The sequence below is a fragment of the Chaetodon auriga genome, chromosome 24 (genome assembly GCF_051107435.1).
Source record: "Chaetodon auriga isolate fChaAug3 chromosome 24, fChaAug3.hap1, whole genome shotgun sequence".
In the NCBI taxonomy this organism is placed as follows: Eukaryota; Metazoa; Chordata; class Actinopteri; order Chaetodontiformes; family Chaetodontidae; genus Chaetodon; species Chaetodon auriga.
In genome coordinates this window covers 9,889,524-9,912,380 of record NC_135097.1, presented here as the reverse complement: position 1 = coordinate 9,912,380, position 22,857 = coordinate 9,889,524, and the positions used below count along the sequence as shown (strand labels likewise).

Sequence of the window (22,857 nt, the reverse complement as noted above, 5' to 3'; positions counted from 1 at the left end):
TGATATCCCTTAACAGGGGTCTGAGCTGTGTTTTTGATAGACTTAAACAAGCCGAAGGTTCCTTTGAGCAAACCCATGGGCTTCACTCATAATTGCTCCCCAGGGTCCTGTCAACAGTTTCTACCTGCTCTTGAGCTCTCATTCCCGGGCTGTCATCCTTTCTCCACTGCCTGTCTGGGCCCCTGAGTGACACAGCATCGTCACAGGATGAGCTCTGTTGAAGGATATCGCTGGCTCCAAAAGAGGACACCACTGGGACACCGCCAGCCGGGCTGATGATGTCACACTGTGACAGCGGCGACTACTTGAGCTCAAAACTGGTGGATGTGAGCTGCCCAGGGACTGCGGGTGTGTATGTGGGATTGTGCACCTCTGCGTATGTGTGTGAAGCGCTCGCTAAAATGAGATCCAAATGCATATCCAGGGAAACTGCCAAACATAAATTTCTTTTTGCCGTAAGCACAGTCACATTCTTGGACTCCGCTTCCACTACACTGAGAATCTTCACACAAAGGACCGAATGTGCATTCTGTAGCAGCAAACAATTCAAAGATCTCATCTCTTATTCATACAGCACCATCTTGACAGCACCGTCTCACTGTGCGCTGCAAAAAAAATACACAAATAATGACAACAGCCAAGTCACTCGAGTCTGCATTTGTCACAGCAAAAAAGACAGTAGTCGACAAAACCCTGATTTAAGCTCTAGTGGTAGTACAAACGCTATCCACCTCTGAAGCAGTCGCTGATGTGTTTTGACTATGACGGGACTAAAAGCAACACTTTTGTTTCAGTGTCACAGTGTCAAGCAGCAGCATATAAAGGCTCATTTGTACCATCTGCCAGTGGAGGTGACAGGGGCAGCTCAGGTGCCAAGGGGCTATTGAGGAAAAAAGAAGTGCAGCTGCCACAATCTACCTGCTTCTCTGCTTTGCCCTCTGTGGAAGATTTCGTGGTTAAATTGGTCTTTTGGTGGCTTTTGCCAGTGGTGATGAAAGACAGAGACATTGTGCGCTTGCACACTGTCACAGCGGGGATTAGCTAATGTTCTGAGCTGTTTGCGGTGACAGGAGGTTGTGGGAAAGGTCTGCTTCACTTAGAGTGTGACTGCATTTGACTGCTATACTGTATAGTGCAGCTAAATGGGCAGTATTTCCTGGAGGAATGATTCTGAACAACTATTGGATGCATTGCCTTGCCAGTCAGTGCCCTGGAAGGATGAATCCTAATGGCTTTTGGTGATCCAAAAGGATTTTCCTCGAGTGCCACCATGAGGTTGACATTTGAGATTTTTAGTAAAATGTCTCAACAATTTTTCGGCCTATTGTCATGAATTTTGGTGCAGACATTTATGTATGAATTGTAATTGCTTTGGCGACCCCCTGACTTCGGACCAAATACCTGCAAAACTAGCGGCATTCCCATCATTGTCATTGGGAACATTTTAGCATGCTGACAGTAGCATTTAGCTCGTGCAGCCTCAAAGAGCTGCTATCATAGCTGTAGATTCTTGTTGCGTTGAGATTCCCCAACAAACGAATTTCAGTGCAGAATTGGATGCAGCTGTCACATCAGTTCATTTGAGCTCTGATTGCCAGAGTGAAAGAAGGAACATGTTCCTAAACTTGCAGATGTGCAGCTCGATAGTTGTAGACAAATATTGGTGCTCCAGCCGCCTTTGTAAACTGCTGATGAAGTGAGGGATTTCACTTTGATGGTAATTTGAGCATAGACATTCTTAGACAAGGATATTTCATGAGGGTTGATTCTGTCCCTTCACATCTCTCTCAGAACTTCCCACTTCCAGAAACTTCCTAACAAAGTTCGCGATCGTTGGTGCAATGTGTCATGCTTCTGACGGTTTGATTGTTTCTGTGTTTTCAGATGCAGAGGAGCGTAGAGAAAAAGAGAGCTTCATGTGTTGCTCAAGGTCCTTTAAGATACTCCCCATCCCACATCTCCCTGCACAATTAATTTTATCTTTGGGGTATTATCAAGAGGGAGCCTGGCAAAGCAGCATGACAGAAAAACGGTCCAGAACCCCGAGGCCCAGGGTGGGAATTAATCTGTTTGACAAGATCTCTCACAAACGATTTGCCTGGCTTTCCTTCAGTTGGATGTTGCCACTACCCTGCATATCTGAGGGGGTGAAGAATAAGCATGTTTCAAACATAATGCAGACAGAATCGACTCAAAACGTTGAAGTGAGCAGCGACAGGGTGTTGTTGATGTGTTGGAAACACGCAGAAAATGCAGCCCTCACAGGTGTTGGGTGTTAGAACAACCGTATTGGCATGCCTGTTAAGTGAGCATTAGCATTGTTCAAATCAGCAGCCATAATAATGAATTCCTATCATGGCCAGCTGACGTTGGCTTTATTTTCTCCACAAAGCAGGATTTAGTCCTAACTCCCAAAAATGGTTAGCCTTGTTCCACTCCTGCTTTCAAACTATTGACATCAAGCAGACGTTTGATGCATTATCTGGGACGCAGAAAATTAATCAAAGTAATGATTGAATAATTATCTCAAGTGCAATTAATTAAACATGCCAATGAACTCATCTTGAACAGCTGTCCTAGCTTCACCACTTAATCACTTGTGAGAATTACCAAACACAAATGGAGGACGCCGAGTGCATGCAATAATCTCTGCAAAGTGCATTGTTTACAAACAGTAATTAATATCACACCGTGTATTAGCAGGCTAAGTGACTGCAGTGCACATCTATAATTGTACCACAGAGAGTTGGGTTTCTTCCCCACTCTTGCCTCAGATACCTCTTGTTAAGACAGACTATAAGACTGAGCGCTGACATGTTGGACCACATTCACAAATTCACAGAGATTTACAGCATTTTTGATTCTGTATTTTGTGGGTGCTGTAATGCCTCATTAAAATGCCAAAAACACATGATCCTTCATTGCAAAATCTATGATTTAACCTGCTGAATGTCCTGGACACCATTAACCTGATAATTCATGCTCAACTCAGTTTCTACCCACCTACTGTAAAATGGATTTATTTTATGCTTCTGCCTGAGAATGTGAAATAGCTCCCACTATATTTGTTGGCAAAGAACTGCCTAAAAGTGTCAGTGAGCTTCCCTTAGTGTATCTTTGAAAGGATAGTTGTGACCATGCCATTGTGGGAGTCTGTGGCATTCTGCGATGAGGTAATTTCGGGCATCACATATACGGCTTTCATGGTCCGTGGAGCCTGACAGTCACAGCGGACTCCAGGAAATGGTCTATGTGGTTCTGACATATGAGGGATCTATCTTCGACAGACTAGCGTCTGGGAAAAGGAATGAAGATTGACATCAAGTGGCACCGGGCAGCAGACAGCCTAAAAATGAACTGGAGAGCACTCACTAACACATCATATATGGTCACTCACAAGTTAAACTTATGGTTTACTGATGACAGTATTGTAGATCTGTAGCTTAGTTATGCACAATGGCCTATTGTATTATTATACACACACATTATAATATCAGTAATCACGTACGCTTATTACAGCTTACATATAATGGTGCTGTTATCATAAGAATATAAAACCATTGTAGGATTCTGAATATAAAAAAGGATAATTAGCATATTCATTTTGATTTTAATATCTTTCACAGTACCGTACATTTCAGTGAGGACTGTGCCATGAGAGCAAAAATTGAGATACTACAGTAATTAAAATAAGCTTAGTGCAAACTGTGTAACATGCTGCTTTTTTTCCTTCTCAACCTGAAAACTCACATGTGTAATGATAATATAGAAAATGAAATGCCTCAGAGAGGTGAGAGATAACAAAATACAGCAGCAGTGGTCATTTGCATCACTGTGCCAGACAAAGGTTACCTTTAGATTACTATAAAGTTGTGTATTCTCTCAGTGAATATAGTGTAGAGAGTGTGCTCATGAATTAAAAAGGACAAAATTACCGTCAGGGGAGATTGCTGCCCCACCAAGGTTTTGAATAATCACCCACTTGGAAAGGCTTATTCCGAAACACCTTGTGTCTAATTCATGGAGGTGCGTTGAGGTGGGATCAGGGGGGAATTAAATGTTATTAGTAAGACGAGGTTACAAACCAGCTACAAATTCATCTTGTGCTATCTGCCTCGAACTCAGTGTTGTTCTATTCTGTCATGACGTTTCCGTGCATGAGCGTTTCACGTGAAAAATAACAAACTTGATGACAATAACAGAGCTTGGACACAGGACGTAAATCTGCATTTTGTGTCAGTGTCTTCAAAGTGAGACCAACTTTATCAATTAATGTGTGGAAAATCAATTATCTTGAATTCTATCTTTGGGAGGACTGTGTGGACTTCAGTGGAGTGAAGGAATGCAATACGCCCTAATCGTCCTTGTGTCGTTGCGAGAAAACCGTCAAAGCCGCTGTAGTTTCATCTTCCCCTCTTTGTTGCCTTTTTCTTGCTTATTTTTCTGCCTGTCTTTGTATCCATGTATTTATGTCACGCTGGAGAATACTCTTAATAGCTTCAAGAAATTACAGCTTTTGACTGGGTTAAAAACCAAGTTTAAAGTACAAACTAATTTTGCTGCTTGTCGCAGGCAAAACATCCAGTCACTTTGATCATTTTATTGTTTGTCCCAGCAGAGAGCTTTGTTGGAATCGATTTCCCTCCAGTATAATTGGTGTCATGCCTGGTTTGGCTAAATAAGCCATTACACCAGAAGATACTCTGGCAAACTTAAAGGGCATTGCTGACACTTTGCTTAAGAGGATACTGAGCAATTACATTGACAAAAAAGGTTTTTAGGCATTATGCTGTACAAAGCTCTCAGAAAAAAAAAACTGCTGCACCATTAATAGGACTTACTCACGCTTAGTTGAGAAATGTCCGTTATCTAATCAACAGTCTGTTTTGTCTGTGATTTTAAGATTATTGTGTGCATTACAAAGTCGACCGTGTTATTTGCTCTCGGTCATCTTGTTTCTCCCCTCTCGAGCTCTTCATGTTGAGCACGGTTCATGAAACATTCAGATCATGACTGGCGCTAACATTTGCTGGGACCAAATCCTGCTATGTGTCGTCGCTTTAGCTTATGTGTTTTTAGCAGACTTTACTGTAATTGAAGCGCATTACCACAAAATGGCCTCACCTCTGATCATTCACTCATGCTCTGTGAAAGTCTATAAAACCCTGATTCACTGTCAGCTATCCAGAGGAGCTTAATGTATTTTTGTTAACAGAAAAGTACAAGGTTAAAAGGTTAATATCTGGCAGTGACTACAATTCTCTATGCTATTGTAGCAGTGCATCCCCTCTTTCTCTCTTTCTCTCTCTCTCTCTTTCATTCGCTCTTCCACAATTGTATTATTGTGTGTGTGCACACTTGCACAGATGCACACACACACACACACACACACACACACACACACACACACATGCACACTCATGGTACTTTCTCTCCTCCCCTCAGTGTACAAGTCGCAGCAGAGCCATCCATCCAAACCCGCAGACCATGAAATTAGGTTAAGACGTAAGGCTGTGAATGACACAGGTGTGGATACAAATGAGAACATCCGAATGAAGAAGTACAGATCCAAGACGGCTGATACTGTAGTCGTTATAGGCGTTCTGAATTATATTTCACAGCTTCCTCCTTCATTTTATTTAGCCCACTTTTCCTGTTGTGTATTAGTGGTCAGGACAGGGCATTAGCATACATGCTGGGAAGCTGCGCGTAAGGATATTAGGAGCTCTGTCATATTCCAAATCTCATTTCCCATAGAAAACTTTGAAGTCGCTCAAGCTTGTCTGCACTGCTCTGCTCCCTTGTATAAATCAGAGCTTGGCTTTTCTTCCTTTTCCCTGTTTTGAATACTTTCAGGCATTCAAAATCTTGCTCTTGTTTAATAATTTACCAACATGCAGGGCTAAGATTTAACAAGTGACAAGCACAATAGCAATAACTGCAACTCCTTTTTCATGACTGTGCGCTACATGTATCTACACATAGAACTCAGTAATTGGACAGTTTTCCTAAATGTGGGAATCACTGATTTTTTTTATTTCTTGTCTCATGCACACAGTGACAGCATCTGATAAATAGTAGTTTTCATGCTGCAGTAGAAAGACAACAGAGAGAGTTTTAAAGATTGATCATAAGGAGTGCCACAAGGCTCCAAATTAGGGCTTCATTTATTTTATGGCATAGTTTGCTTCCAGGCCAAAAATTGTGTACAGGGTTGTTACCAGGCAGTTGCAGAACTATACCACCAACCAACCAAAGGTCTATGTGTCATATTCTTGCAAAGGTCAGTCGTGATTGTCTTCATTTTAAACAATGATGGCAGACATGAACACCATTATGTGCAATAGACAGAACTGTGTGAATCCACAACAGAGCATTAATTTAATGGACAATTACTGCATCAAGTGCAATAAACTGCAGGTTGACAGAGACAGAGAACCTTAATCTGACTATGCCAACTTTGGCTGTTTGTGATCACACTGGTGGAGTGAGAGCGCTGCATTGAGAAAGAAGTCAAGAACAATTAGTTAAAGATGATTACGTACAGGCAAGTCGATCAGGGTGAGGTTTTGGAAGTGATTTAAAACAGTGGTCAAGACTTGGCAAGCCACCACGGGCCTTTTCAAAGAGCACTGATGGCAGACACCCAATCAATCCAGACTTCGGAACAGCCAGCCATAATGGAGTTTATTTTATGTATAGTGGCGAGGTGAAGCTCTTCTCTCGATATCCCATCCTTTTTATTTTTCCCTCACATAACACTGAAAAAGAATCTGACAAGACAAACAATCACAGTGTGGTTAAACCGTCAGATTTGTCGTCAGAGTGCTGTAGAAAGGGCAGCAGCTTGAAAGCAACCACGCAGTACAGAGCCGGTAATGTGCGAACGCCACATTGACTATTGCTTTTACTATAATAGGTATTGACCTGTGCATCAGCGAGGATCTGCTGATGTCTGCAGTCCTTCAAACCCCACTGAGTTCAAACATGAAAAGTTTCTACTCCAATCACCACAGGTCTACATTGATACAAAAGACTGCTGAGCTCTTAAAAGGGAATAAAATATGTGCAATGGTGAATGTGATATCAGCTGAATCTGATTTTGATCGATAGGCCCTTTGGGGCCATGTGGGGTGCATGAAAGGGAGAGTCAAGAATGAATTTGCCGACTAATGATCCTTTCCGTTTTTGAATTATGTTTAACCTGCGTATTCAAGGTAGCATGACAGGAGTGGAAGAGTGAGTGGAATTGGAATGCCAATCAAGATAAACAAACCCTATACACCACTACACAGCTCTGACTAATTGCATTGGAAGGCAGAGAAATAATTAACTTCAGCACACTGCGACTATGTACAGTATATAAACAAAAATACAATGCCAGCGCACTTCTATTCATAACCTCAGATGCACAGATAGTATGAAATGAATAGACAAGTGGTAAATCAGCTCATTTAATGTGTAAACTGTGCTTACAGACACACACACGCACAATACATAAGCACTTGTGGGATGCCAAAGGGTCAAGTGGTTTTCAGTGTGTGCGTATGAAAAGTCCTGACGCTAGCTAATATTTCCTGATGTGCTCTTTTTATTTGCATACTGGGTGCTGCCTCAGCCAGCTCCTATTGTCAGAGCTTTCCATTTGAATGTCAACACTATTATTACAGCAGGTGATGCAACAGCAGGTGTCTCTCTGCCTGTCTCTCTGTCTGTCTGTCTGTCTGGCATCCTCTGTCTGTCTTTCTGTGCACGTCTCTCAGCCTCGCCTGCTTTCCCTTCCCTCAGTTTTGTTTTAACACCTATCATTATGCGTCTGCCAAATGGAATCCACTTGGAATCCACTTTTTCTACCCTTTGCGAGCATCTCTATTTTTCTGGGCTTGACATTCTACCACTCTTTCCCACTCAGTCTGACTGTAATGGGTGAAACAGAGAAAGCTCCTTGCCGCTGTCTCTTTTCCTATTGTTTACAGCCGAAGCCCTGACAGTGTTGCTTCTGACTAGCTCCGGGAAAATGGACACTTTGACATTTCACACCCTGAAATGTGGCAGCGCATGGTATTACTTGTAAACACTGTTCATTACTGCCTTGACAGCTGATGACCAAGATTCAGGCTTCCTGCACCTGCCTCTGCCAAGACTGCACACAAACGCGACTTTCTAACTTCAAGATGTTCAGCGCGATCAAAGCTGAGAGGCTGTGTTCTTTTCTGTTTTCTTCTCCTGTGCTCCTCTGTCTCCTTGTCCTTACTTTCAACCATGCAATCAAGTGCACTTTATTGCTGTCATGTCTGCATAGGTCTGACTGTATTTTTAACTCGGAGCTTCACTGATGTTGGGAGACTTGAGACTGTGGAAAGAAAGAATCAGGAGTCTGGAACTGGAAAAGGATGATAGATTACCTTTAAGAAGCAGTACTAGTATTTGACTTAGTTTTGTAATAAGGGACATCTCTGAGCAGTGGTAATAAAGGTTAAATCAATTTGTAAGCCACATGTGTGAAATATATATGCTTCAATATAAGGTTAGCATCATCAAATCTCAATTTCTCATTGAAAGCAATAGAGATTTCAGTCATTCATTTTCGGCCTGTCTGTAAGTCAGTTAGCCCTCCGTTTGAATTCATTGGGAAATGTTTCATGAGCTTATAAAATTGAACAGTAAAAGTGTAAAAATTAATTTCTACATTAGAGTACGTGTTCTACCAAATGATTAAGGCCCCAGCTGCAGTTCTGACACGGCTGTAAAAGGCTCGTCCTTATATCACACACAGAATAAAATGTAGCTTCAGGTCAAGTGCTTCTTTACTTCCTTGTTCAGACTAGATCTCTCAGTCATTGCTCATTCATCAAGGTATTGATTTTTTTCACTTTCTTGAGTATGTCATTTTAAGTCACCATGGATTTGGCAAGCAGACTTTAATGAATCTGAAGTGGCCTGGATTGCTTAGAGACTATCATTCCTTGATGATTTACAAGAGGGAGTAAGGTGATTTCATTTTCTTATAAAATTTAATCTGCCCCTCCACTGAGGTGCACAGCTGTTTGCTATGCTTACAGGAACCCTGCAGACTACAAAACATCACCAAATAAATCCCCAAGCAAATGAGACTTTAGTAAAATGCAATGAGTGAGCTATTCAAAAGGTCTGTGCCACTGTAAGACGAAATTTAGAGATTGTAGAGAATATGAGTGAAGTTTAAACTGAGATATGGGATTTTACCTTCATAGCTTGGTAAGACTGCCATGAAGAGGAGAGTTAAGAATTGAAAACATCAACATTTAAGACAGTAAAATTAAAAAATGAACCGTGTCTTCAGCATAACCCAAACACAGACAATAGAAAAAGTGAAGGACCCAGTATACTGCCTTGTGGTTGCCCAATGAACAGAGAGAAAGATTGCTAAGAAGCAACAAAAACTGCTTAGTAGACAGAAGCAGAACTGGAGAGGTTTGCAGTCTTTGTAAGCAAAACAGTTAATTTCATTTAGAGTGCCCAAAAAGAGACTTGTGACTATGTCTGTGTTTGGCATTTCGTGGTCTTCACATTGGATACGCTCATACAGGGATTGTAACACATATTCTCTTGATCTGCACATTGATTTTCTGCCCGTTTTTCCCATTAAGAAGAGACATTTGATATCTGGATCATAGCAATTTGATTTTTTTTTCCTTCGGTACAGATTATTAACCATAAATTGTTAGACTCGGTCAATAGCATTGACAGTCTGGACAGATTATGTAATCTCACTGCCAGGCTTGAGCATAACTTTCACTGTATTCATGTTGATGATAATAATAGCAGCACTTTACTCAAAATCTCAAATACTTTGCGCAGCTTTGTAGCTTACACCATAAATCTGATGTCATTGTTCAAATGAGAAAAATATTGTGTTGATCGTACAAGTGGCAGATTTATGGGTGAGTTCTGAGATATAGATGAAAGACGTGACCATGAATCACTGAAAGTCGCGCTCATGTTAGCAAGAGCCAGTGATGTAACCAATAACCAATCAGCGAAGTGCATTGTTGAAATCATCTGTTGCCAGATATTATTTAGGGCTTCACATTTAACAACGAGAAAGAGCTGAGTCTAACGATAGGTCTTCTTTGATATGGAATATAATATGAATTTCCAGTAATGATGCTAAGGATCATAAACAAGACATCATTCATTTTTTACAAATGATTAAGGACTTTCATATATAGATCTAGAATATATGGATATGTCATTGTATCTTTGGCATCACTGGATAGGCACACACCAGCCTGCACACAATCCTGATTTATTCCTTTCTGCATCATCATGAGTGCAGAACAAAGACACGGTATGCAAAATACATACACAGTAATGAAAAAAAAGAGGAAAGAAATCCACAGGTTATTGAGTCTGTACGATTATCTGGTAGAAAATTAGTCTAGATAATGCTCATTTCATCTCACAGCATTGCCCTTGAAACTGTATGTCCAACCTGTGCCGATGATAGAAATATGAGTTTCATCACTGTCGAGATACAGAATTCATTTTGCCATAGCGAAGCATGTTAATATGATAGTCACTAATATCATTCATATTGGCAAAATTTCCAGTTGAGCAGCTGAATATTCTCATATCCGGTGGGACTGGGAACGCGACTTTCTCTTTCCAGAGAGGCAACAGCAATATTGCATGTCTTTTGAGTTTATGCAAAGCGTTTCCCATTTTCCTCCAACAGCACTCACTCAGAGCAGCCATGGCAAATATCATTAAATGCCCTGCTAACACCCTACCCCCTTCACACACTCACACATATACACAAACAAACACAAACCACCTCTCCCTTCTCTCTGCCCACACTCATTTTTCCCCTGCTTTTTCTTCCTGGCTATCACTCAGCGGCAGTGCACGAGGGAAAGAGAGTGCATTGATCTGCCAAAGTGAGCAGCCATTTCACAGGGCGAGTCTGCGCAGCGCTCCTGTCCCTGAATGGGAATTGCTCATTTCACCTGGCCGCCTTGCCTGTAGCAGACTACTGGGAAGCCCCGCTAGAGAGGGACAGAGGCGGGGGGGGGGGGAGTGCAGGAGTCAGGGCCCCGGTCAGGGCTTGGCAGGCGGCAGATAAGAGATCCTCATGCTGCTCCTGCATGCACTTACCACTGCTGCTGGAGCTCAGCCTCTCTCTCTCTCTGTCTTTCACACACTCGTACGCACATACACATAGCTTCTCTTCCACACATGTGAGGCACTAATAATAACTTTGGCGTTCTGGTGAGTCAGCCTTCTTTTCCTCAGGCAAGGATAAAAGTAAAACATGGTGCCTTTATTGAGTCTGAAATCACTAACTGTGGAATTCCCAGAACAGGGCTTTAGCTCAGCCTGTATTCCATTCACTGCCAAGAGTCCATGTGTCCACAAGATCGAATATTGTGTCCAAGGCAGGTGCTGATAGGCTGATAAACAAGCCAGTAAACTATTTATGACATTCGGAGAACACACAGTGGTAGGAAATATGCAGTTCTGTAACTCAAATAGTAAGAGCTGAATAACTGTGTGTGTTTTTTTAGATTTTTTAGGTTGCCAATTCTGACTTTATTTCCAACATGAGATATTTTTACATACTAACGTTGTCTTTGTGTGATCAGCTTACATACTTAATTGCATTTGGAGAGCGGAAATGTTGCCTTGATGTTCAGCATGAACTTCTTTGCAGATGTTCCCATTAAAGAGGCCCTAATTGTTCATTTCTCTGCATATACGTTAAATGCTTTCACATTAAAGTTCACCAACACAGTGGCAGTGGATGGAAGTTTGCAGTGCTCACAGAGGTGAAAAGCAGCATTTTCAAAATAAATGTGCCCTTCTTAGCCTGGGTAATCACTGCGAGCAGTTACATAGGGACTATTTTTCAGTAGAAAGTAATTACTGCTGTAATTATATAAGCGCCAAATTAAAAATGTCATTCATCTCCATTTTATTTATTCAGCTGATAAAAGTATCTGCATGACTTGATGCCAGAATTAAGTGAAACGTTTTCTTTCATCTTCCAACGCTTTAAATAAAGTGCAACCATTATTTGTCCAATGATTGCTCTGGAATATTTCTATTTTAAATAAATCACACTTTTTAAAGATTTTATGCTGTTTTCAAAACATATCAAGTCAACCAAATCTGTCTCTGCCAAACTTAACTTGCATATCAGCCGAGCCCTTCAGCCTTCTAATATCTGACTCACCTCTCCATCAGTGACCCCCCCCCCCCCGCTCCACCTCCCCATCCTTCATGTGTCCGAAACACATTCCATCCAGCCACTTCATTCCCCCACTTCATCCTTCACATGTTCTCAAATTTATTTCTCTCTATCTCTCCACCCTGGTCAGCCCACTTCCCTCCCTCCATCCAGCCTATCTCACTGCTGCTCTCCTTGCTCAGTGACAGTCTCATCACACTCTATCAATCAGGCTTGTGAGGCCCGGGCGCAGTGCAGCACAGCATCGCACAGTCCTAGTCTGGTCCCATCAGTGCCAGTCAGTCTCCCTCACTCTCTCAGTCACTTTAAAAAGGTTTAGGTTGCCAGATATAGTCTGTGTCCCCCCCCCCCCCCCCCCCCCCCGCCACCACTGCCGCCGCCCCGTTGCAGGTCAGGAGATGGGAGGGATTGAGCTGGAGTCCAGATTCAGCTTAGCGCTTGATTTGATATCGCTTGACGTATCCTCCTAGCTCCAAATGGGCAACTCCTCTTTTAAACAAAGATGGATATTTGAACTCACGATCAGCTCCGAAACACTGACAGATGTGAACACGTAAAGAAAAACACAGCATGTGAGCAGCCGTCGGCGTGTCGCGTGGAATTTGAGCAAATGGGAAATGATGCAAAACCGAGATCAGATCATTCTCGCCCTCAGCTCATCAGCTATTCTTTTCAGTCCCTTACCTGCCGCAGGCCTCATCCTGTGGTTGACGTCTCAGGAAAGAGAACTGCATAAATGAGAAAGACAAAGAGGAGCAAAATGGGGATGAATAGCTTAATCAAGCTGTCTGTGCAGAGTAAAGAGCAGTCATTTTCTGTACATTTATTAGAAACAACAAGGATCGCTGACTAAACAGAGCAACGATAAAGTTTACTGTACACTATTTGCCATAAAAGCTCTTATTTGTTCATTTAATTAGTTGATTTAATCAGCACCGTTATGCAGACAACATATAGTAAAGACAGAATACTTGTTTTGCAACCAAATTTCAGTTGAAGGAACATAAAATTGCATGTGCAGTAGAGAATGACTTAACCACAGTTATCGATTGGCTTTGTGAATTATAATGAAAACAAGTGTAATTACATTTTCCTTTAAGTAGCACAACAAATTAGGCTTGTGAGTTATTCTGGAAGCAAAATGGGGTGGGGGATGGGGGGGGGGGGGGCAGAGTCTTACATTTAATGTGCTGGGAAGATTTTCTCAGGCTATTTCCTTGCTAAATGCATTAGCAGATGCTGCTGTGCCCATACAAGCCTGTGGACTAATATTCTTGTAAATGATTAGCTACTTATTTAACCAACAGGGAGAAATGTGCTTTGGGTGATTTCAACAAAACTGGGTTGGGGATAAACATTTTTTTTTTTATTATTATTATTTTTTTCCCCAGCAACACTGGGTGAGCTTTAATTTGACTCATTATCTTTTAAAACGTTATTGTAGGGCTTTATGGCAGTCGAATGAGATGATTAGCAGTGATGATTATGAATGTTACAATCGTCTGTCTGCCCAAAACTTCTCATTCCTGTTCATTCAGAGTCAATTTTCAGTGCAAATGGAGTTTGCTGGTTTTTAAGTAAAAGCAGGAATGGGAGCAAACAAGCCAACTCCACGTTTAGTTACCTTAAAAGCTCTTTATGGATATTAGTGGAAACAGAATCATTAATTTGGAGTTTTAGGGTCCTAAAATGTAAATGACAGGGTAATATAATTACCCAGGTGAGGATATGCCTGTTACTCGCCCCTTCAACCTGACTTCATCAACAGTGTGTTTTGCTGAGTTCCTTGTTATCTGGTTTCTCTCTATACACCCTGTTCATGCTAATGAATCCACAAATTAAATTGTAGAACAGAGGAATATTAGGGTGCCTGCCGTTTTGATGTGGTGAGGAATACTCAATTAGGCTGGATTTGGCCCCCGTAATTATTACATTATAGCTAAGATAAGTGTTCAATGGCAACAAATGCTTTGATGGACTCCATCCTGTAACAAAGGCAACGGGTGAGCAAAGACGAAAATGCCAGGAAGGGAGAGCAAAGGGGGGGGGGGAAGCAAGTGAGAAAGTGACAAGAAAGCTATCGCACGGGAGCCCCTGTCTGCAGCAGCCATATTTCATTACACAGCACCGAAGCTTAGGAGGCAATCAAGCATATTTAGCCATCCTCGTCTCGCCCCCCCAAAGCAATTATTACTCCCCAGTTTTTTACTGTGCTTTGCCATGGGGAAAATGAACCGCAGTACTTATCAGCTCAATGCATACACAAGTGACTGGGGTGGAGGACATGTAGGTGTGACTGTGTGTGTGTGTGTGTGTGTTTGTGAGCAAGGGCATGCGCGGACGCTTTTGTTTACGTTTTGGGGAAGTGTCGGAGGGGCGGGTAGTGGCGAGCTGACCACCAGTGAGCAATAGGTTACCTTTTTCAATCCCATTAACTCGGTAACATCAGCACATTTAGGGGCAGCAGGCGGAGCGAGCAGCGATACAGAGATAACCATAAACATGTCACCAAAAATGCATTGTTATTTGCATTCATATTGGAAAGAGCCAAATTGATGTGGGGTCAAACAGGGAAGGTGAGGGTTTATGACCTGTGCATAGCTCTGCTGTCAGCAGCTCTGATCTATCGGACCGGCCAGCCTTGTCAGGCTTTACGCCTGATTATATTATCATGGCTGGCGATCAATGTGAATGAATGATCGTTCATCCGCAAAGACGAGTAGAATGAATAAAGCAGAATGCAAACAGTACATTCTTTGGTAATACAGTGAACGGTAATGCATTTCCCATCCTGAAGTCATCTAGTTAAGTGATGCATTGCATGCCAGTGCAATACAAAGCACTTTCAAAATACTTTGGCTGCGCCCTGTTCTTTTATTCAGTCTGTGTGTTTTTTGAAATATTATCTAGCGGTAATAGAGTGAAGCGGCAGAGCTGTGAAATAAAAAAAAACAAAAAAAAAAACAAACATACTTCACTATTCTGTGGGTTCTGAGCGGCTAATGTGCACTCATTTGGGTGGCACAGCCGCCAACTGCAGCATTAGTCCCCATCTGGGGACTTGTGTTTTGGTGAAAGTGCTTCTCCATTTGTGAGACTCTTCAGTTCTGGGCATCCTCCCCAAGCCCATAACTCAACGTCCCTCTATCACTCCCATGCGACTGGCTGTCATAATCATCAGCATTATGCTACCTCAATGGGCCTGATTTACAAGTCTGGACATGGCACCAGCTCTGCGCCAAGGGGTAAACATGAGGCTGTTTGCTACCGCCAAGCCTATTTCTCCCTACTGCATTTAATGGGGAGGAGAGACCGATATTCATAACAGAAAAGTAGCTTTTCAGATCTATGATTTGTTTACAAGACTGCAAATAAAGCCCTTCAGAATGGCGTCAGATTTTGTTCAAAATTTGAAATCGCGAGTTTGGTTTTTGTGGTTAAATATGCACACAAACGTCGTATACATGAATGCACGCATTTATTAGGTTTAAGTAGTTTTAGATTTTGGACAGCTTGAACTCCTTTTTTTCTTTTTGCGGGCATAGTTTACATTTTTTGTGGGAGATGGAGGCTGCTTTGTTTTCTTACCCCACATTTAGATTTCATTTGAGACTTCCCTATGTGGGATTTGAGAAACACAGAATCTTTATGGAGGTAAATATGATTAAACATGATCTCTGCCAACCGTCCTTCCCACCCTCACAAAAGGAAAAAAGTTCAATGAGCCCATAATGTAATTGCGGTTGAGCATAACACATTGGGCCTCTCATTCAGGGCAGCAACAATCATTTATTATCTAAAAAGAAACAGGGTGACTCAAATTGTCCCCATTTTGTTATGTTTCCCACAAATATAACAACTGATTATTCAATTTTTAATGCTGAATGGAGGCTCTGTGTACCATTGTTCCATTAAGATATTACGACTGAAATGATTTTGTCTCTTGTAGTTAATGGTGAAATTAGTTGATTTAATATTATTGTATTATTTTGACTCGCTGGGAGGAAGGTGTTAGAAGTCCCTCCAAGCCAATAACATTAATACAGTCTCTGTATTTCTGTCATATATTTAAAACATCTTTTTTTCCCCCTTTTTCTTCCAAATAGACAGCACCCTTATGCGTCGCTGAAAATTGAAAATAATACGCAACATCCACGGAGCACCATCAGATTGTGTGAACCAATATTGTCTTCCTTCTGCAGATGCGGCGAGTAGACAGTGTCACATTGCTTTCAACACTGAAATATCGTGTCTTTCGTGGAGTAGTGACGTGTCTTATTATATGTCTTTGGACTTTGATCATACTTTTTTCACCTTGAGGCGGCGCCTGGCCCTTCCCTTAACCCTCTCACTCATTCCATAATATTATATTAGCCCATATTCATCCACATACTGCGCCTGCTAAGTGATAGGCCACATAAATCAATTTTTATATATACACACACAATAACAGTTATATGCGGCTTCCAAACCGCCTGCTGATAGCTGCCATTTCTTATCACTCCAGTTGAATATAGCACCGGTATGAAGGCACTTTTGCTTGCTGTCTAAATGGAGGAGACTGAGCGAGAGGGAATGCATTTTTTGTCCAAATTACTTAAGCTGCCTACAAAGCTCTTTGTAAAGCCGCACGGTTATGAAAATTCACTGAAAAGAGAGGGAAATCTTGTACAGCGGGAAAACAATCTCAACGATAAAGAATCACCTGTATATATGACTGTGGGCTTGTGTTGTGTGCAGATACTGGGATTTCTGGCTTCTTATGTATTTTATTTTGCATGTTCAATAAACTGTCAAATATACACAGGGAACTTGCACTAAAGGTCGTGCAGCTTTTTTTGACAACTTCAGGAGAGGTAAGCACATCCGGAAAGCAGCATCCAGATTCAGTGATCGCCTCGTCACAGGGCACGTGAATAGACTTTCTTTTCCTTTATGTTTCTTGCCTCTCAAGAAAATAGTGAGCGCGATTCTGCCATCTGCGGCATTAATTCCAAACGCCTAATACATAAGCTAATCAAGCATGTTTATTTTTCCTCTTGTGGAGTTGTAGGCTTTAACATTTGCGAGGAAATGTGTACCCTGTAGTTAATGAACTGAGCTGAAATGAGCTCTCATAGCTGTGAAGTGAAATCACTGAACGCACCGAGCACATATCCGCCATCACTTTCGCTCATGAGGTTCCAAAGAGGGAGAATTTGATTGTTCTCCAAATGGCATCAAGCAAAGGTGTTACAATAGCAAGGGAGGGCCCCATCAGTGGACGGCGTGATGTCGTGAGACCGTTTGATAGACAACAGCACAGCAGGAGAAAGAAGAGAGGAAGTGGGATTCAGGGCTACAGAGCCAAGAGACACTTTCTCTTTCACTCTCTTGCTCCCAACTGCTCCCAGTGCCAGAGACACGGGCCGCTGCACAGACAGATGGCGAGGAGGTGTGTGTGTGCGTGTGTGTGTGTGTGTGTGTTATGCGGGGTGTGTGTGCGCACGCGTGTGGTGGGTGGTGACGCCATTCGGCTTTGTGCAAGTGTGAGAGAGATGGACCGCGATGGATGAAAGAGGAGAAAATGAAGGAGGGGAAAACGCTGCAGAGGTGTGTGCGACTTTACCATGCAGGCACTAATCCACGTGCTTTTTAAATGTTTTTATTTATTTATTTATTTATTTATGCCACATCCGAGTAGCTTGTCCACTTCATTGCAGCAGCAATGAAAGTTCATTTGCGCTGTCACTTTGCGCTCACCCGTCACACCGCGCAGGCTAGACACTGCAAGTCAGGGACCTCTCCTGATGACAGAGGCACACCTACCAGAGGAGCTGTGGGAGTGAGGACAGAGTGGGTGGAAAGATTCGGTGTTGACAGACTGCCATCTACTGGATTTGACTATAATTTCAATCCAAACTATTTTTTCACCAACACTCCTGCTGCTTGCAGTATGTGCATACATCTATGTCCCCATGCCAGCTTTATGCACAAATCTACAGCTTCACGGAGAGAAGTCAATCCTCTGCACAGTGAATTCATTCTGAATGTTTGGTTTACATTTTCCCTATTTGATGTTCGGTCGAATGTCTATATTTTTCACCCGATAATTAAGAAAAGGATTAAAATCCACAGTATTAGAGATGTATGTGTATTCATGGATGCTACAGCTAAGTTACTGCAACCTGTGCAGCTCTGTGCAGGAGGACCAATGCAACACGCCATTGATTAAGATTCCCAGTATCTATTTAACATTTGCATGTAAATCTACGAGGCTACAGCAAATCAAAATGAATGGAGGCCAGTCACATTCATGATGGGAGGTAAATCACCTCAGATGGGAGCCTCTGGCTCGAGCCTTGCAGGGCAAATGGTGAAGCACAGCACCATCTTGTGGTTGTGTCACGTTCGATAAAGGCTGGCTGAGCACCACCATTTGGCTGAAGAATAGCCAAATATCTACATCTGATGATTCAATTCGAAGCCAGGATATTCACTGACGGCTCAAACTGCTAAAATGGCATTTCCCCAAAAGTTTGATACCAAGGGGGATGTGGAATAACATCTCTCTTTCATTCCTTTCGGGGATTGTAATCGGATTAAGCATGCAGAGCTTTTAATTGAACGGATCATAACACTTGCTTTTGCAACGTGGACATTTACCACAAATATTTGCGCTAAGATACGGAAAGAGGAACCATGTAATTATTCATGTCTGTAAGAACTAACCAATGCTATTTTCTGCTCCACTAGTGCCTTTGTGTTTGTTTCTCTGCATGCCTGTACATGTGCACATGTGCTTGCATTTGCATGAGGGTGAGATCCTCTAATGCATTTCAGAAGGTAGCACAACCGTTACCTGTCACACGAGTAATGAGCAGCCGGAGTGCAGTTAACGGTCATGAAATATGCACCAGACTTAAATACCTTACCCATAGCGCCTTGAGATAAATCCGTGCATTTCATTAAACACACACTGTGGCTCGGCTCGGCTGCAAAATTATTCCTCCTTTGCAGAGGAAATAAAATAAATTTCCTGCACTTCTTTCCTCTTAATCACAATAGCAGTGTCATGTGAAAGAATTACCACTTTTATTCCAACAAATTGGGGACAGTTAGAAATTTGTGCCTCTGAACAGCCCTGCTGATTCACAGAGCCCACCGTGTACTGCAGAAGGATGTACTGTATTTAAATACGTGAATTGGGTGCTATCATAAGTTGTTACTAATCATTTAATATTTTCCTCTTTTTTTTTTTTTTTTTTTTTGCATTTTCCTGATCTACTATGGCCAGTACTTCAATCTCTAATCCTGTCTGTTTGTGGCTTAGTCGAGATTCACCCTGGGAAACCCCCTCACTGCTATCTGACATGAAACAGATTTGATCCATTTTCTAGAGCCTATCTGTCTTTTTCAGACAGGCGGTTTTCAAAAGAAATATGTCAGCACTCTGGGGATTATGCTTTTTTTTTTTTTTTTTTTGCTAATCACCAAAAGACACAACCTGCCCGACATTTCTTTGGTTCGACAATACAGCGCGCCGAGCGAAAGTCCCTTCCCATTTAGATGCTTATTTTGATCTTCTTTTATTCTCATTGTGTCGCTACAATCAGATGCATGAACCATTAACTTCAAGCTCGGCTGAGTTACATGATTATCTCTCCGCAAATGAAAAGTGATTTAGCGGGAAAAAAAAAAAAGACGAAGACGAAGACGGGCTCATTTCATAACCTTGTTCTACTGATGTTGAGCGAATAGACTCATCATCGCTCATCCAGATTTGCTTCTCTTAAGAGTGAGTGCGAGGAGTTGGCATGGTTTACGCTGTTGGGGGATGAACCATCCATCCAAGCATCCTGGAGGTGAATATTCGAGTAAACATTTTCCTACTCAGTCTTGCCTCCTGACAGCACCTCCTCACAGTGTCCATGGAGGGAATGGAAAAGCAGAATTTAGAATATACTGCATGATGGTTTCTAAACTGTCTATACTGCAGTCCGCATGTTTGGAGGGCTTTCTTGCCCTGACTCAGGCCTCACAGGCAATTCTATGTGTGTGTGTGTGTGTGTGTGTGTGTGTGTGTGTGTGTGTGTGTGTGTGTGTGTGTGTGTGCTAACCGGCTGTTGCTGAGTGCACTCAAGTGTAAGCACCCAACATGTGGGATGAGTGTGATGGATTCCTGGTATCGTTGGTAGTTATTTGTGGCGTGCCTATAACCACAATTCCCCAGCCACAGCTTATTGCAGGGTGAAGCTGAGCAAGATATACTCTGAGGCTGGCATACAGCCACTGGACTTTGTAATAATTCATCGACCAAAAAGCCTCCCATGTACTCACCGTGCAATATTTATACCCCGCTGAATGTATTTTCTCAGCTACATCATCGCACAGGCTCAGGGCGAGGGATTTTCTCTTCTGAGAACGGGGTTTGAGTATTTCAGACCTTCGTCAGATCCGGGAAACAATTCCTTGAATTTGTCCCATGATCACATTCGGACTACTTAGAATGATGTATGCAGCCCCGGCGCCGATGCCTATTTTTAAACTTTATATATTTGTAATGTTCGTAATGCTTTAATCTGATCTCATGTCTGCATTTTCAGATATGGAGTGTATTCATCTGACAGTGAGAGTAAATTGCGGAGATGGTCATTGTCTGACGTCAATAATTTAATGTCCGTGAAGACAGACATTAGGCCACGCTGCCTGTGAGCTTGTCTCGAGTCTTGTCGTGTTTGTCCCTCTGTGAGCTCGTCCTCATTCTCTCTTCCTCTATCCGCAGTCCCATCCCGCCTGAACTCGCCGTAGAGTTTGTCTCCACTTGTCTGGTTAGTTCTTGATTAGCTCTTTCTTCGTCTTTGTTTCCATTTCCCATTTCCCCCCCTATCTTCTTTGTTTGTGTTGTTTCATTACAAATTAATTTCCTCTTCCCTCGGAAAAGCTCCACATGAAATTTAAATGCCTCAAACTACGGTTCAGTTTTTTTTTTTTGGTCTTTTTTTTTTCCCCGAGCAGGCGGAGGAGGCGAGAATTAAAAAGAATTTTTTTGATTCCACACATTCTTGCTAATGATGGTGCATTTAAAGAGGCTCTAATGTACAGTAAAAGGTTACAATCATATGAGCAGATTGTGTCAGGTGCTTCTAAAGCACTAAAACCTTGATTAATGGAAGTTGGAGGTTTTAATATGTGAGAAAGTGCTCCAGAGGAAAGATGATGAAAGGTGAAGGATTCAGCCTTTGATTTTGTTTCGTCGCTCTTTGTCCCACTGAGTCTAATAACTCTTGAAATACAACAGGAAGCCTGTTTTTTTTTTGCACTCGACAAGGCTGACTCTTCATATGTACGTACACAAATGCAGTTTGAACTCTGGACTTTTCACTCATATTGAAGCTCCCAGTAGGAGTTGATCAATTACCTTGAGAGTTCTATCCTATAATGTGGGTTTAAAGTGTAGCAGACGAGCACGTCAAGGGTTCAGAACATGCTGTTATTTGACATATTTTCAGGTCTAAACCTCACCAATAAAACTATCTAAAACCGATGAATTGAAAATGTGTTTGGTAGGGACTTTCAGTTCTGACAGCACCACTCATGACATTCTTAATTGTTATTTGTGTTTGTCAAAGACGGGCACATGGAGAAATGTAGTAAATTAAAAGAATCTTTACAAAATTTTTCAATGAAACAGATGAATGTGCCTGTCACACTTAAAACCGCTGTCTTTTTGTCCCATTCTCAAAATCACAGGCTGCATCTCCATTAAAAACAAAGACTCGGTTTTGGTTTTAAAAAGGCTCTCCCACACTGTTCTGTGCTTTTTCAATGAAGACGCTGTTCCAGTTTATTCCGAAAGCTGCTTTTCTCATATTAAGAGCTTAAAGTGAAGAGAAATATGCTGCAGCTTATTTTGCAATTAAGCTCTTTTTTTTTTTTTTGCTCAAAAATGAATGAGATGAAGTTATTGCTAAATGAGCTGCGACGAGGGCAAACAGCTGCCCTGTGGACTGCGAGGTTTGGCCAATTTGAAAGAACACTTGTCCAACTCACCAAGAAATGAGGCCTCTCTGTTCGGGTTCATGCAGGTGCCAGCATGCTGCCCGATGCCGCAGTATTACCTCGCCGACACACCACTGAAATGAATGCCCCCTTTGCCCCCACCTAGAAGATGAGAAAGAGTCAGCGGGATAAGGTTGGCATCTAAAACATGAACAGAAAATATGACACAAAGCTAAAAAAAAAACTACACATTACACAGTTTGTATTCATAACTGGAAAGTCATATAGAAAAGAAATAAAGCCACACGAGTTTGTGCCATTCTGTCGATAACAGCCCCGAAATCTACTCGCATCAACACACTGTTTGCCTGAGAGGCTTAGTCCATCATTTGAAAGCAAAAGAAATCAGTGGATGAAATGTATTTCTAATATCAGCATGTTTTTCAAATCTTGTATTTGCACAGAGAGCAGGCAAAGGGAATATTTATGGGGAAAAGCACAAATATGTCACATTTGATATGTTCAATTTTTTTCCCTATTTTCTTTTTATTGTAGTGCATTGTGTCTCTCAAGAAAACTGGCTTGCAGGTGTTTTTTTTCCCCTTTCTTTTTTGATACTTCACACAATATGACAAACGACACCTGTG

At 41.9% G+C, this 22,857-nt stretch overlaps 1 protein-coding gene across 24 annotated transcripts in view; it reads right to left on the bottom strand.

The window, feature by feature from the left end:
• The window catches only part of ptprda (protein tyrosine phosphatase receptor type Da), a 348,556-nt gene that overhangs the window by 187,346 nt on the left and 138,353 nt on the right, over positions 1-22,857 (bottom strand). For all 24 annotated transcript variants that reach the window (XM_076724731.1, XM_076724735.1, XM_076724734.1 and 21 more), the window contains exons 6-7: positions 22,262-22,372; positions 12,914-12,957 (exon numbers count right to left, since the gene is read on the bottom strand). The gene's annotated coding sequence lies outside the window, so the exon portion shown is untranslated. The remainder of the gene's footprint in view (positions 1-12,913; positions 12,958-22,261; positions 22,373-22,857) is intronic.